Source organism: Lissotriton helveticus, chromosome 4_1, assembly GCF_964261635.1.
Source record: "Lissotriton helveticus chromosome 4_1, aLisHel1.1, whole genome shotgun sequence".
Classification (NCBI taxonomy): Eukaryota; Metazoa; Chordata; class Amphibia; order Caudata; family Salamandridae; genus Lissotriton; species Lissotriton helveticus.
In genome coordinates, this window is record NC_136063.1 from 110,242,356 (window position 1) to 110,257,192 (window position 14,837).

Below are 14,837 nucleotides of genomic sequence, written 5' to 3' on the forward strand. Positions count from 1 at the left end.
GCTGTCCCACAAAGGATATAGTTGACGGCAGTGTTGGTATCTGGATTGGACCCAACAAGCCTTGGCAAATGCAACCCACACAGAATGTCGAGATGGGCTTCGGTGCAGACCAGCAAGGTCTGTGGAACTTCTCCTTTGTAGGGAAGTTGGAGCAAGCCTGGAGCAACCAGGAAAGCAAGTTAGATTAAAGGATTGTCTTCTTGGGGGCTCACTAGCCAACAAACTAGGAACGGCACAGACGCGTCAAGCAGAAATGCACAAAGCAAGCCCAGGGGCCACTAGTGGAGTGTGGAGCTCTGTGCTTCAGTGCAAAAGGTCCTTGGCTTGGGGGCTTCAAGCACCCCAATGCAAAACTTCGGGATACCTCGTAAAAGTTGATGCAGTTAGCAAACTTCAGGATGTCCAGGAGTTCCATTCCCATGTCTCTTGTGTATGCCATGGGTCTCAACTTTCCTGTGAGCAAACGTCGGGGTTAGAGATGTCTAGAAGTCTGTGTCCTGTGTCGCAGATTCTTCAGGATCCAGCAGGAGCCTCAAAAATGCAGACCGGCAAAGATTCTTTAGGTGTCTGTTTGAACATGGTGGTCACTCCTTGACCACAAGGGAGATATCTTCTGTCTTCCAGTCGAAATGGAATGTTGTAGGTCCAGGATATATGTTTCAGAGTTTCGTCCAGGGTACTCTAAAGTCATGGGGACTGTGATACTATACTTATTCTAAGTTTAGGGGTTGGGCTAACTTTAAGGTCCCTCCTATGGGTGGAACTGGGGTGGGGGTGGTTACACCCCTTACCCTTTGTCCAGTTTCATGCCAAAGCTGGGGTTGAGTGCCCCGGCAATCGGTTTGAACTGGGAAATGCATGGAGCACCTAGTGCCCCAGGCAGTGTCTGAATGCAGCCCACCCTGCCCCAATAAACAAAGAGCCTGTCTGGGGAGGTGCCAGCACCTCCCTGGGCTGGAAACCTATTGTCCAGACCTCCCCTGCCGGAGTGTCATCCAGCAGCAGGAAGGCAGACTCGTGTCTGTGGCAGCAGCATCCATTTTGTGATGCTAAGACTCTGTTTAACTTTAACCAGGTAAACCAGTAACTAAGGGCCATATGAAGGTAAATGGCATTTACCGAATCGTAAATACCGAATTTTACCGATTCGGTATTTACAAATCGGTAAATGCCATGTAGGTAATTATTCTGTAGCAATTACCGAATCGGTAAGAATCGGTAATTACCGATTCGGTAATTACAGAATCGGTATTTGCCATTGATTCCTATGGGCCTTGAAGCCCATAGGATTCAATAGAAAATACCGATTCGGTACTTACCGAATCGGTAAAATTACCGATTTTACTAGGGGGACAGGGTGTCACTTTGACACTGTGTTGCACCCCTGTTTCTGGCTTGTATGCCATGTGACACACAGACATGCCCTTAGGGCATGTCTGTGTGCCACATGGCACAGGTGTACATGCACAGATGTGCATGTACACAGAAATTCGTTATTTACCATGCCATAATATTGCATGGTAAATAACGAATCCCATATTACCGATTCTGTACATTTACCGAATCGGTAATTTACAGATTCGGTAAATTTACAGATTCGGTAAATATACAGAATCGGTAATATTTTGGCCAACTACATCTGAAACTCAAAATACCAGTCGGTAACGGCCGTTACCGACAGGTATTTGGCCACCTACATATGGCCCTAAATTTCTTATCCCTCTAGAACGGTGGAATGCTACCCCCGCCACCAGAACTGGCAGGGGGGTAGTACTCCAAAGTGTTTGACACCTTCCACGACATGTTTTGATAAACCCAAACCAAAGTTAGCCTTAACCGCGAGGATTATAATGCACTTAAGAGTATTTGGTATGGCTATATCATAGAACAGCTATAAGGAGGTGGTTCCGAAAGCTGCAGAGGGGCTCAGATCATGCTAGGGCACCCTCTCACATAAAACCAAGCACTCTGCCTCCAGGATTGTCAAGGCCTACCAAAGGAGTGACTTATAGGTGTCTAAGTAAGGGGTTATTACACCACCTTACCCAGGCTGTGTGAACAGACCTGTGGTGTCAGTTTGGAAGGCAAAACAGGGATGGCACAATACATGCTGCAGCCCCTGGTAGGCCTAGGGTGCACCTATTTCCTGGGTACCTATGGTACACTATACAGGGGCTCACAAGGGTGACCCAGTAACCAATCTGGTATGTACCTAAAGTACATGGTATCAATTTAGAGAGAGAATAGCCGGGCTGTGGGCCTGATTAGCAAGCAGGTCCACAGCCACACTAGAGTCGAAAAAACTGAGAATCACAGCAAAAAGTGGGGGTAACCATAGGAAGCAGACCCTACTCCCCTACACCATACCTTCCTGTAAGATTTTTTAGTAGCATTTAATAAAATTCAGCTGGTCATCTATACCAAATAACAGCTGTCTTATCTCAGAGTCGGCCTGTATATACCCTTTTGATCTGCATGCAAGTAATTAATTTTTTTGTAAAAAAAAATGTTACACTAGTTTGTTATTTCAGTTTTGTAATTGATACGCATTACCAAAATGAATAACAGCAGTTTTCCGATCTCTGGAAAACTTAGCTGCCATCTGCCAGTGACGTGAGCATGCTGCATATTTATCAGTGCTCCCAACCATATTGTTGCTACTGGCTTGCCACATCATCACGCAGGGTTGGTTGTCTCCGAGGTTCTACAGTACACATGTCACAAGCCTCAACTGGGTCTGTTGACAGCTTGGGCTGGTCATGGTCACACTTAAACGCTTGTGTGGTCTGCTGGCCTACCACACAATCGGGAGGATGAACACTGTGCCCGTTCCTGAAACCATATGTGGGGAGGGTCATGGTGGAGGGTGTTGGTTTGAAGCCTGCTGGGCCCATTCCTTTCTAAACCCCCACAGATTACTTACCTCAGATTGTTGTCAACAAAACGCTTCGCAGCTCTTGCCCTCCGATCAAATATGGTTGCAGGAATGGCCACAGTGTTCATTCTCCCGATCCCGGGCCTTTTTCGGTCTGCAGACCACACAAGTATTTAAGTGTGACCTTCACCGGCCGTGCCAGTGATGGTTGGGTGACACTGGTCAGTGGTGACGGACAAAGTGTCACTCATAGTCATTGAAATGTCACTCATAATTACAAAGAAATTATGAAAATGTCACACATAGCAAACTGAAACCTTGTCAGCTATGGGGTCGGGTGAGATGGCACAGAAATTCTGCTGATGGCGGCGCTGCAAAGAAAAACAAATATGCCGTCATTCTGTCTATCTAGGGCCAATCTGCAAAGTGTGTGACACCGGTGGTTAACACTGACAAACAGGGTGGCAAGTGGCTCAAACAACTGTCTACTTATAGTGATCGTTTTCAGCCTGAAGCTGCATTGGCACGTCGGTGACTCGCACTGCAAATGGGCTGCTGGGTGCTCATGCCACGAGTGAGCTACCCCAACGGAGATCTGCCTTAGACTTCTCTGCCTTAGACTTCGGTCCAGGCTGCTGCTGTTGTCCTCACGGAGTCCAGGGAGCTGGTGCTGTAGACCGACAGTGATGCCGGTGTGTCATTGCTCTCCATTAACCCGTCCACTTCACTTATTCCCTCTGCCGGCTCGGAAATTGTAACTGAAGAATGGATGCTGCAGCGGCCTTTGTTATAATGGCCTACAGCAGAGTGTGGCCGGGCCATCATATGCGAGCAACTGCGCCGCTGCCCCATAATTAATTGCGGCCGCCTTGGTGCCTTCCTGAAGAATAAACTCCGGCTCTCGGAGCCAGCAGGATCAGGATGTCATGTGACATACCCCCGCAGAGCCCAGCTATTGAGCAACGGACGTGAGGTCAGGCAAGCTGACTATAAAGCGCGTGGGCAGCGTGGCCGCAGTTGATACATTGTAGCAGACTGGGACTGATAGGCCATTGCTTAGCTGGGAATCACTGCCTCAAGGCCACGAAAGCAGCGCTGCAAGCCGCTGCAGGCAGAAACCACAGGACTGCCTGCAGCCAGCTGCCACTCACTTTTGCAGCCATCAGTAAATGTACACCTGAGACTGCCATTATGCGTGACAATGCATTTCAGTGCAATGATGCGGAGCACCACACTGAAATGCGCTAGAGTCACTCCTAATGCGTGACACTTGGCAGGACTGACTCTTTTTCTATACCCCTGTGGAAAACTATGCTAACACACCACCCTGCACAGTTATTTGGTTCACGGTTATGTTATACTTTTTCATTTTTCATTGAGTTGCACATTCTGGGTCACCTTTCTCCTGCAGATCCCTTTCTCATGACAGGCTGCATACACTAGTAGATGCAAACTGCGCACTGGCCTAACAATGGTCCTGGGCCAATACAGCCCACTAAGACTGCACATGGAAACTCGCTCATAGGGTTGTATTATTAGTTGGATTTTTAAAGATAATAACGGAAAGTCCGTTAGGAATTGTCAATTAGTCAAGTTGGAATAATGCGCAGTTAAATAATACTTTAAGCAGTATTGCTTGTAATAATATGAGCTGATACATGAGAAGATGGCTGACTCAAATGTTAAAAAAAATATGTTTGTATTAAAAAAAAACCACAAACAACAAAAAGAGATTGCGCAAGTCGGGAATTCAGTCTAAGCGTGGGTTACCAAACTTACAACTGAAACGCATAAAGACCAAACTGTTTGTTCTTTATGCGTAATAAACAAGTTGTACAAATATGGAATGAGACAGTTTGTTCTGTATGTTTGAGAAATATGATGTAAATTGAGTATTTAGGAATTGTTTTTTGAATAGAGTTAAAAAACATTTTATACCAATGTGCATAGAATTGTTTGCATAATACATATGAAATAATGTATTTGTGTTTTTAACACATTTTTTTAAAATAAATTAATGAAATTTTTAATTTTGTGTTTGCAATATTTGTTCATGTCAAAACTGATCTGCAATTGATTAAGTTGTAAGTTTGGTAACTCACGCTTAGACTGAATTCCCGACTTGTGCAATCTCTGCCCAAGGTAGGATAGCATTATTAGTCTTGTTGACAAAATCAGGATAAGGAGTTTTTTTGTTGTTTATGATTGTTGACCCAATCCTTTTCCTGACAAAAGGGTAGCTCCCTCCTCATTTATTGAATTTAAAAAAATCAATCAATCAATCAATCAGGACACTGGTAAAGCGCACTACATACCCGTGAGGGTCTCAGGGCACTGGGAGGGGGGGAACTTCTACTGATCGAAGAGCCAGGTCTTGAGTAGTCTTCTGAAGGCCAGTAGGTCTTGGGTCTGCCGGAGGTTGGTGACCACCCCCACCCACTATGCCGGACACACACTCGACCCCGTCTTCTCATCCAGCAAGGACATCGCCTTCAGCCACGCCACGGGACTCCACTGGACGGACCACAGCTGCGTCCACTTCAGCTTCAGAAGGACCACGCTCCACCATCACCAGCAACAGGTTCCCCGCAGAAGCTGGAACAAGATCACTGCAGACCAGCTCGTCACCTCCCTGAGCAAGAACCCTCCCACCAGCACTACGAACCCCAGCCAAGCGGCCACCAACCTCACGAAATGGATCAGCGACTGCGCAGACGACCTCGCCCCTCTGAAGACCCAGCCGAGCAGACCCGGCAGCAAGAAAGCCCCATGGTTTAACGACGAACTCAAGAGCTCCAAGAAGAACTGCAGAGCACTCGAGAAAACCTGGCGCAGAGACCCTACACCGGACAACATGACTGCCCTTAATCTCGCCACCCGAAAACACCACCAACTGATCCGCGCCACCAAGAAAACCGCATTCAAGGAACGACTAGACAACAACGCACACAACAGCAAGGAACTCTTCAACATCGTCAAAGAGCTCTCCAACCCCAACGCCGGAAACAACGACATCACCCCTTCGCAAGACCTCTGTAACTCCCTCGCCTCCTACTTCCACAACAAGATCACGGACATACACAACAGCTTCAGCACTCAACCGATGCACGCCGCGACCGAACCACCGCCCCCCACCACCACCCTCTGTGCCTGGACCCCGATCAGCACCGAAGACACCATCCGCACGATGAACTCCATCCACTCCGGATCTCCGACAGACCCCTGCCCTCACCACGTCTTCAACAAAGCCGACGCTGTCATCGCACCCCACCTGCGGGACATCATCAACACCTCCTTCGACATCGCCACCTTCCCGGAGAGCTGGAAGCACGCCGAACTCAGCGCTCTACTAAAGAAGCCATCAGCCGACCCCACCGACCTCAAGAATTACCGCCCCATCTCGCTACTCCCGTTTCCGGCAAAAGTAATCGAGAAGACCGTCAACAAGCAACTGGCCGCCTTCCTCGAGATGAACGGCTCCCTCGACCTCTCGCAGTCTGGCTTCCGGGCCAACCACAGCACCGAGACCGCCTTGATCGCAGCTACCGATGACATCCGAGCCCTGCTCGACAACGGAGAAACAGCGGCCCTCATCCTCCTGGACCTCTCCACGGCCTTCGACACTGTCTGCCACCGTACCCTAGTACAGCGCCTCAGCAACGTCGGAATCCAGGAGAAGGCACTTGAGTGGATCATCTCCTTCCTCGCCGGAAGGACACAGAGAGTCCGCCTCCCCCCGTTCAGATCGGAGGCCACCGAAGTCATCTGCGGCGTTCCTCAAGGATCCTCGCTCAGCCCAACACTCTTCAACGTCTACATGAGCCCCCTCGCAGCCATCGCACGCCAGCACAACCTCAACATCATCTCCTACGCCGATGACACCCAGCTGATCCTCTCCCTCACCAACGACCCCACCAGAGCCAACCTGCATGAAGGGATGACAGACGTAGCCAAATGGATGTCGAACAGCCGCCTGAAACTGAACTCGGACAAGACGGAAGTCCTCATCCTGGGATCCTCACCCTCCGCCTGGGACGACTCCTGGTGGCCCCCCGCCCTGGGCAGCGCACCCAAACCAACAGACCACGCACGCAACCTGGGCTTCATCCTGGACTCCTCCCTCTCCATCACCAGACAAGTCAACGCCGTCTCCTCGTCATGCTTCAACATCCTGCGCATGCTTCGTAAGATCTTCCGATGGATCCCCACCGAGACCAGGAAGACGGTCACCCAGGCCCTCGTCACTAGCCGTCTGGACTACGGCAACTCCCTCTATGCCGGAACCACCGCCAAACTCCAGAAGAGACTCCAGCGGATCCAGAACACCTCAGCACGACTCATCCTGGACATCCCCCGCCGAAGCCACATCTCCGGAGACCTGAGAGACCTGCACTGGCTCCCGGTCAACAAGAGAATCACCTTCCGGCTCCTCACCCACGCACACAAAGCCCTACACAACCAAGGCCCAGGATACCTCAACAGCCGCCTCAACTTCTACGCTCCCAAACACCAGCTTCGATCGACCAGCCACGCCCTCGCCGCCGTCCCCCGCATCCGAAGAGCCACCACAGGAGGAAGGTCCTTCTCCTACCTGGCTGCCAAGACCTGGAACTCCCTTCCGACCCACCTCCGCCTGACCCAAGACCACCTCGCCTTCAGGAAGCAGCTCAAGACCTGGCTGTTCGAGCAGTAGCGGACCCCCCCCCCCAGCGCCTTGAGACCCTCCGGGTGAGTAGTGCGCTATATAAATGCTTTGATTGATTGATTGATTGATTGAAGTTGGTGGGGAGGGTGTTCCAGGTCTAGGTGGCGAAGTGGGAGAAGAATCTGCCTCCGGCTTTCGTTGTTCGCATCCGGGGGACCGTGGCTAGGGCGAGGTCGGCAGAGCGGAGCTTGCTGGTGGGAGTGTAGAAGCAGAGTCGTCTTTTGAGGTACGCTGGGCCGGCGTCGTGGAGGGCTTTGTGTGCGTGGATGAGGAGCTTTAAGGTTATCCTTTTGATGACAGGGAGCCAGTGTAGGTCTCTCAGGTGGGTAGAGATGTGGCTGCAGCAGGGGATCTCGAGGATCAGACATGCCGAGGCGTTCTGGATGCGTTGCAGCCATCTTACGAGCTTGGCCGACGCTCCAGCGTAGAGGGCGTTACCGTAGTCCAGCCTGCTGGTGAGTAGGGTTTGGGTGACTGTTCTTCTTGTTTCAGTGGGGATCCACTTGAAGATCCTACGTAGCATTCGGAGGGTGTTGAAGGAGGAGGAGGAGATGGTGTTGACCTGCTCAATCATGGAGAGAATGTTACTCATCATATATCCTATCAGCTGAAATGGACATAAAGGTTGTCATCCTCATTGAGTCCTCCCAGGGATTTACTCCCAAGCAGGATAATATACTATAGCTCAATGCGTCTCAGTTTCCTCTCCCTGTCTCCACAGTGAAAATTCTGCGAGAGCCTGTCAATGCCAAAATAAGATAATAAATCTGCATTATGATCATGAAAACCCTCCAAGTTTTTGATTGCTCTGTATTGTTCGAACACCTTCTTTCAGACAAGTCAAATGGTGCTCCTTACATTTTGGTAATAACCACATGGGCATTCGAGTACATGCACTACATAGTCATTTCCACTTGTGATTAATGTGTTAATGCTCCTTGTTTATCCTGTAGGTAATGTGTATTCTTTCCTATTCTTGCTGCTACAACAGCATGCTTTGCAGCAGCCACATTTGTGGAAACCTCTCTATTCCTGTAGCCAACCCCTTCAGTCAGTGGGGGCACTGCTGTACCTATGTACTAGTAATGCTTTTAGGGATTTAGGCTTACGATAAGTCACTGGAGGGTATGAAGGCATGGCTTTCTCAATAGTATGATCAGTGTTAACCAAGTGCCAATGATTATTCAGAATCTTTCTCACACCACTGTTTTCTGCTGTTTTTTTACAGTATAGACTGGTGTGTATGTTACATTTAGGCTTTCCTGTTTTCCATTTCAAATTTTGGTCAATTCTAGTGGGGTTTTTTCAGTGATTTCAATGCCATAAAAAACAGTGGTTATCAGTGGTTACACATTTTTTGCCGTTAAAAACAACAAAAACAGTATTTTTCTGGTGTATATGGAACGTTTTACTTTAATTATTGCTAGCGTTCTGCACTGATAGTGCATGGTATATAGACAGTGTACGTACAGTGTATATGAGGTTCAAATACATTTTTACAATTAAACTTATTGTAGTAGATTATACAATACTTCTTCAGTGAGTCTTTGGTCATGATTGCTCGCTCTTTCCTTTCAATGAAAACTTATATCTGTGTAAAGGCCCTCTAAAATATTGGCACTTGAGATGGGTAATGCTAAAACAGCCAGTACAGGGGGCGTGTTCAAGATGGAGACTGAGTAGGACGTGCCTACTTGTCGCACCGATCCCTGACGGGGCCCACGCCACATTGCGATGCATAGCGGATCCCCTGACATTGCCCTGAATCTTACCTTGGTCTGGTGACTGCGGTGGAGGCGAACTCTTAGAGGAGACGAGGCGCCGGCATAAATTTCATGGCTGGCCGCCCGATGCCTAATGTCCTGGAGCCCACCTAATGGCAGGGCAGACAGACGCCGCAGGTGGTGGCGCATCTCTGCGAGGAACCTCCCAGCAGACCTGTGAGCCTGTAAAGAGACCCATAACAGTGGGAGGAGGCCTCCAGCCGCCTCAGGAGCCGCAACCACACCAGCAAGGTGGCGCCACCTGTGGAGCGAGAAAATGGCGGGTGGCGGCAGCTGCCGATTAGGGAGCGGCAATCCCAGCAGGTGAGCCTGCATGCAGTGGCAGCAGACCCCCTTTGTCTCTTACTGCAGGCTGCGACCTGCTCCTCCCGGAGGCTGAAGACCGGGCCTTGGCACACGACCTGGACCCTCTAGCAGGCACCCCTCCTACTAGTCAGCAGAGTGTCCAGATTAGGTCCAGTGGAGAGCGGGACTAGAGCACAATGGAACACGAGGCCCTGTTTGGCGTGCAGACCACAGTTCGGTCCCACTTGTACATGGGGCCCGAAAGCTGATCTGGCTGGAGGGCGGGAGCTTTCATGGCGCTGCTGCTACACCTGCTGAGCCCAGAAACTTTGTGTCTCTGAGAGAGTGCCCTGCGGAGGAGCCTTGAGAAGTTGCCACTGCATTGCCCACGTGAGAGGTCTGACCGGGGGGTCTGGAAGCAGAGAGAGGAACAGTGTTTCTCAGGCTCCTTGAAGCACCACCGGCGAAGGAGCCTAGGTAATGCTTTGGGGGCACGTGTGCCCGGTCCCTGGCGCCCAGGTCCTCACCTTGGCATATCTCTGTTTTACCTTGTCACCACAAGGAATTAGACCTTCGCCATGGCGACCACAAAATGTCAGAAGGACATATCTGTGAAAGACCTTCTTCTCAAGGCTGGAACTGGAGGAGCGGAGTTGTCGGCAACACAAAGTAGCTCCATGGTTCAACCCGGCCTGGACGATACGGAGCGTACTGGAATCCGTCTTTGGAGACCTCACTCAAGAATTCCACTCCATGAAAAAAGATCAGACTATGGAGATCTGTGAGGTGCGAATAGACTTGGACTTGGAGCTGACGACTTGGAAAACCAACGAGCCGCAGGAGACAAGGAAATCTCTCCGCTTCAACAGGAGGTCCTGAGACTCTGGGACCAGCACTTGGATCTCCAAACCCAAGCAGAGTACCTATAGTATCGCTCCCACTAGAATAATATCAGGATTGGGCAATTCCTCAGGGCTTGGAGGAGCAAGATATTGAGGCCTTTGTTGTGGAACTATTTCATCATATCCCGGGGGAACCTCGGGAGCCATGGATCAAGTTGGACGGCACACATCGTGTGGGGTTCAAGCGGCCTGATCCTGATATCCTGACCTGCGTTCACGATTTTCAACTTAAAGGATGTATTCTGCGGGCGGCGAGGGCTAAGCATCCCATACACTTTCGCTCCTGCGTCCTCTTCTTTTCCAGGATCTGGTGGCATCGAGGAGAGTTCTGGCCTGTAACAGCATTCCTGCACTCTAAGGATATCTCCTATTCATGGGGACATCCGTTTCAAGTTATCTTTAAATAGGAGGGCAGGCTTCGACAGCTCCGTTCCCTCAAAGAGGCCATGCCACTTCTTTATCTGCCGGGAGGTGATTGCAACTCACCAGAGAAAGATGCACCTGCTGGATGCCTCTCCGATTCAGCAAGATGGCAACGACCCAGAGATCGTTGCCAAGCAATGCACAGCTGTACTGCACTCTCTGTCAGAGGACTCGAATAATGCAGACTGAAGTGCACTGACATTGGTATCATTTGCTATAATGTTTTGGGGTCCAAATTGAATTGACTGGCTGGGCTTTGTGTGTGATCGGGCCGGCGGGGAGATCCTGCTTTCATGTTCTCAGTTGAAAGTTCTTTTTTGTGGGTTTCAATGTTCACTCCTCCCCCAGTCATGATGGGCTGATGATCTTTGCAATTGGCCCCCTGTGTCCACCCCTACAGGCCTGGGGCACCTTTCTGTAGCTTACTCCTGGTTCTCCCCCTATGTTGACTGACATTAAAATCGTGTCCCTCAACGTTAAGGGGCTTAACAACCCCACTAAAAGGCAAGCAGTCTTGTACTTTCTGAAAAACTCAGAAGCCCACGTCTGTCCGCTATGAGAAACACACCTTCTCCCAACAAACATGCATAGGCTGTGATCCAGGGCCTTTCCCTTTCAATTGTTCTCTTCTCATTTCTCAAAAACAGTGGTGTTCCTGGTCTAAGCTAGGTGCCCGGGTCTGGTGGGTTGCAAACGGGCCCAGATTAAAGGCAGGTTTCTGACCCACACCTTCACCTTGGACACACACACTCTAACGGTAGCGACTGTCTATGTTCCCAACGGACGCCAGGAGGGATTCATTTTGGAGGTCGTACATGAGCTCACGGGCCTCCTTGATAAAACCATGCTCCTAGGGGGGATTTTAACCTGGCCTTTGATGGCACTTTGGACCGGTCGGAGCAGTGTTGGGGACAGACGGGGGCTTTCTCTCCGAGGATGGGAAATGACTTTTGGCACAGGCTGGGTTCACGGACAGCTGGTGGCTTTATCACCCAGGATCCAGGGAATACACCTTTTACTCCCACCCCCACAAGACATACGCCAGAATTGATTACATGCTCACTACTGACATACTGACCCAACAGGCATGAGATGTTGAAATTCTCCCCTGCCCACTATCAGACCACTCGGCAGTGCAGATTTCTTTATCCTTGCATCAACCCCGGCTCTCACAGCACTTCTGGTGCCTACTTGAAACCATGCTACATCGCCCTTCAGTGGTGCAGAAAATCCAACAGTGCATAACTGACTACCTAGATCTCAATGACTCCCCTTCCATTTCTTCAACAACTCTTTGGGATGCCCTAAATGCAGTAGTTAGAGGGGAATTCCTGGGCATAGCAGCCGCAGACAATAAGGATAGGAGAGCAAAAAAGGAGCACATATCCTGGGAGGTAGCAGAACTTAAACGCATACACCAACGGACGGGGGCACCCAGAGTTTGGAAACAGCTCAAGACAAAGCGCAGCTAGTGGGGCTAGATGTTGACCGGGCTGAAAACGTATGCCTTCTATGGGGGGGGAACAACGGTTGGAGGCTTCTGACCATTGGGTGGCATGCGCAGCGACAGACGTCCCGTATGTCTATGATCAGAGACCAACGAGGGAGAGACAGTAATGCTGACCATGAAATAGTGGATGAGTTTCAGCGCTTTTATGAGACTCTATATTTGGCCCAGACACTACCTAATGAGGAGCGGACCCTCTATTTGCAAGGGGTCACTACATCTAACTTTTTACCACACCAAGTGGAGGAGCTCACAGCCCCTATCCGCTTGGAGGAAGTCATTTCCGCCATCGCTCGTTTGAAACTTCACAAGTCACCGGGTCCAGATGGCTTCTCCTCTGTTTTCTATAAAATGTTTTGTGCGTTGCTCGCCATGCTGCGGGTGTGGGTCTACAACTTGATCAGGACAGCTCAAGCTGCCTCTCTCCCGCCCTCCATGTTGGAGGCTTTGATCTCGGTTATACCTAAACCGGGCAAGGATAAGCGTTTGTGTGGTTCCTTTCGCCCCCCATATCCCTCCTGAATGTGGATCAAGAGATATTCACTGGGATCCTGGTAAGTAGGCTCTCTCATCTCCTGCCCGGGTTAACAGACCCGAACCAGTCCGGGTTTGTTCCAGGACATCTGTGTTCTGACAACACTAAGCGGCTCCTGCATTTGGTGGACAGATCTGAATGTTTCCTGCGGTACGCATGATTTCCTCTCCCGACGCCGAGAAAGCGTTTGACAGGGTTCATTGGCCGTATCACAGGGCAACTCTGACTCACTTTGGTCTCCCAAGCTGTTTTATTGACTGGGTTTTTAGTAGCTTTGCTAGGCCCACGGCCAGAGTACGGGTGAATGGGATAGCTTGGACGGCCTTTCCCATAGGCAGGGGGACAAGACAGGGCTGTCCCCTGTCACCACTTCTGTTTGCCCAGTATATTGAATCTGTGGCCTAAAGGGTTTGAGATGATCCAAACATCAGAGGGGTACACTTCGGGGGGTCGGAGCACAAACTTTATTTAAATGCGGATGACGTTGTAGCCAACCTGGAGCACCCTCTGGAAGCCTTGCCTGCTTTCCTGGCTGAGCTAGACAGATTTGCCCAGGCCTCGAGGTTTAAAATCAATGGATATGAATCTCATGTCTTAGACCTTTCCTTGCAGCCCGAGACGCTGGGGCTCCTACAACGTTTGTATCCAGTCCAGTGGGCCCGCGATTCAATTCCTTATCCAGGACTGCAAGTCTCCACTACTATACAAGCCATCAGAGTAACAAATTATGTGGCAATCTCCCGACAGGTCAGAGACTCCCTCCACAAGTGGAGGCTGCATTCTCTTTCCTGGCTCGGCCATATAGCTGCAGTGAAAATGGTTATATTGCCCCAGCTTCTTTATTTATTCCACACATTGCCACTTGTACCTCCATCTGGGGTCCTCCGCTCATTGTAACGAGACATAGAACAGTTTGTCTGGTGCAACCAAAGGGCTCAATTACGATGGGTGCTCACTTACAGGGACCATGTTGAGGGTGGCCTAGGGATCCCTGATCTCCAAGCTTACTAGCGGGCGGCCCAAATGAGAGGTTTGGTGAGTGGTCTCGTCCGGAGTCTGAGAACCATTGGCTAATTATGGATCGTTTGCTTGCTGGCCAGCCCATTTGGGGCGTCCCCTTCCTTGCACATGCGGGTCAGCCCCGGAACCTATACCTCTCTAAAGTGACTAGACCTACTCTGCTGGTGTGGGACAAGGTTGCTGCCCCTCGAGGGCTTACGACCTTCCTGTCACCAATCACACCTATAATCCATAACCCCCACTTTACACCGGGCCTTGATTTTTAGAATTTCCATCACTGGACGGATCCTGGGCACCTTTTCGATCTCTCTGGACTCCGCTCTTTTGCCTATCTTCGTAAGGAGCAGGTTTTATCGGAAACGGAGCGTTACCGATATTTACAGGTTTGTCATTGGGTGTTGCATTGGGAGGTTCAGGAGGGTGCGGAGAGATGCCTCACCCTGTTTGAGAAGTGACTGCTTACATGCCATACTGATGCCCACCTGACCTCGTACTTATATTGGTTTACTAGGCACACCGCAGATTTCGTGAAGACTCCTGGCCAGTCGAGTTGGGAAGGGGAGCTCGGTAGAATCCTGATGCAGAAAGAGTGGAATGACATCTACTTTAGGGCCCGCCGCACAGTACCCAATCTGTCCTCCATTGACACTGCCACTAAAGTATCTACTTATTGGTACCTTACTCTTGTACGACTTCATAGAGGTAACCCCTCCCGTAGCCTGCAATGTTGGCATGCCTGCAGACAGTTGGGTACTCTAACTCACTTACTACGGGACTGTCCTTCCTTGGAGACATATTGGC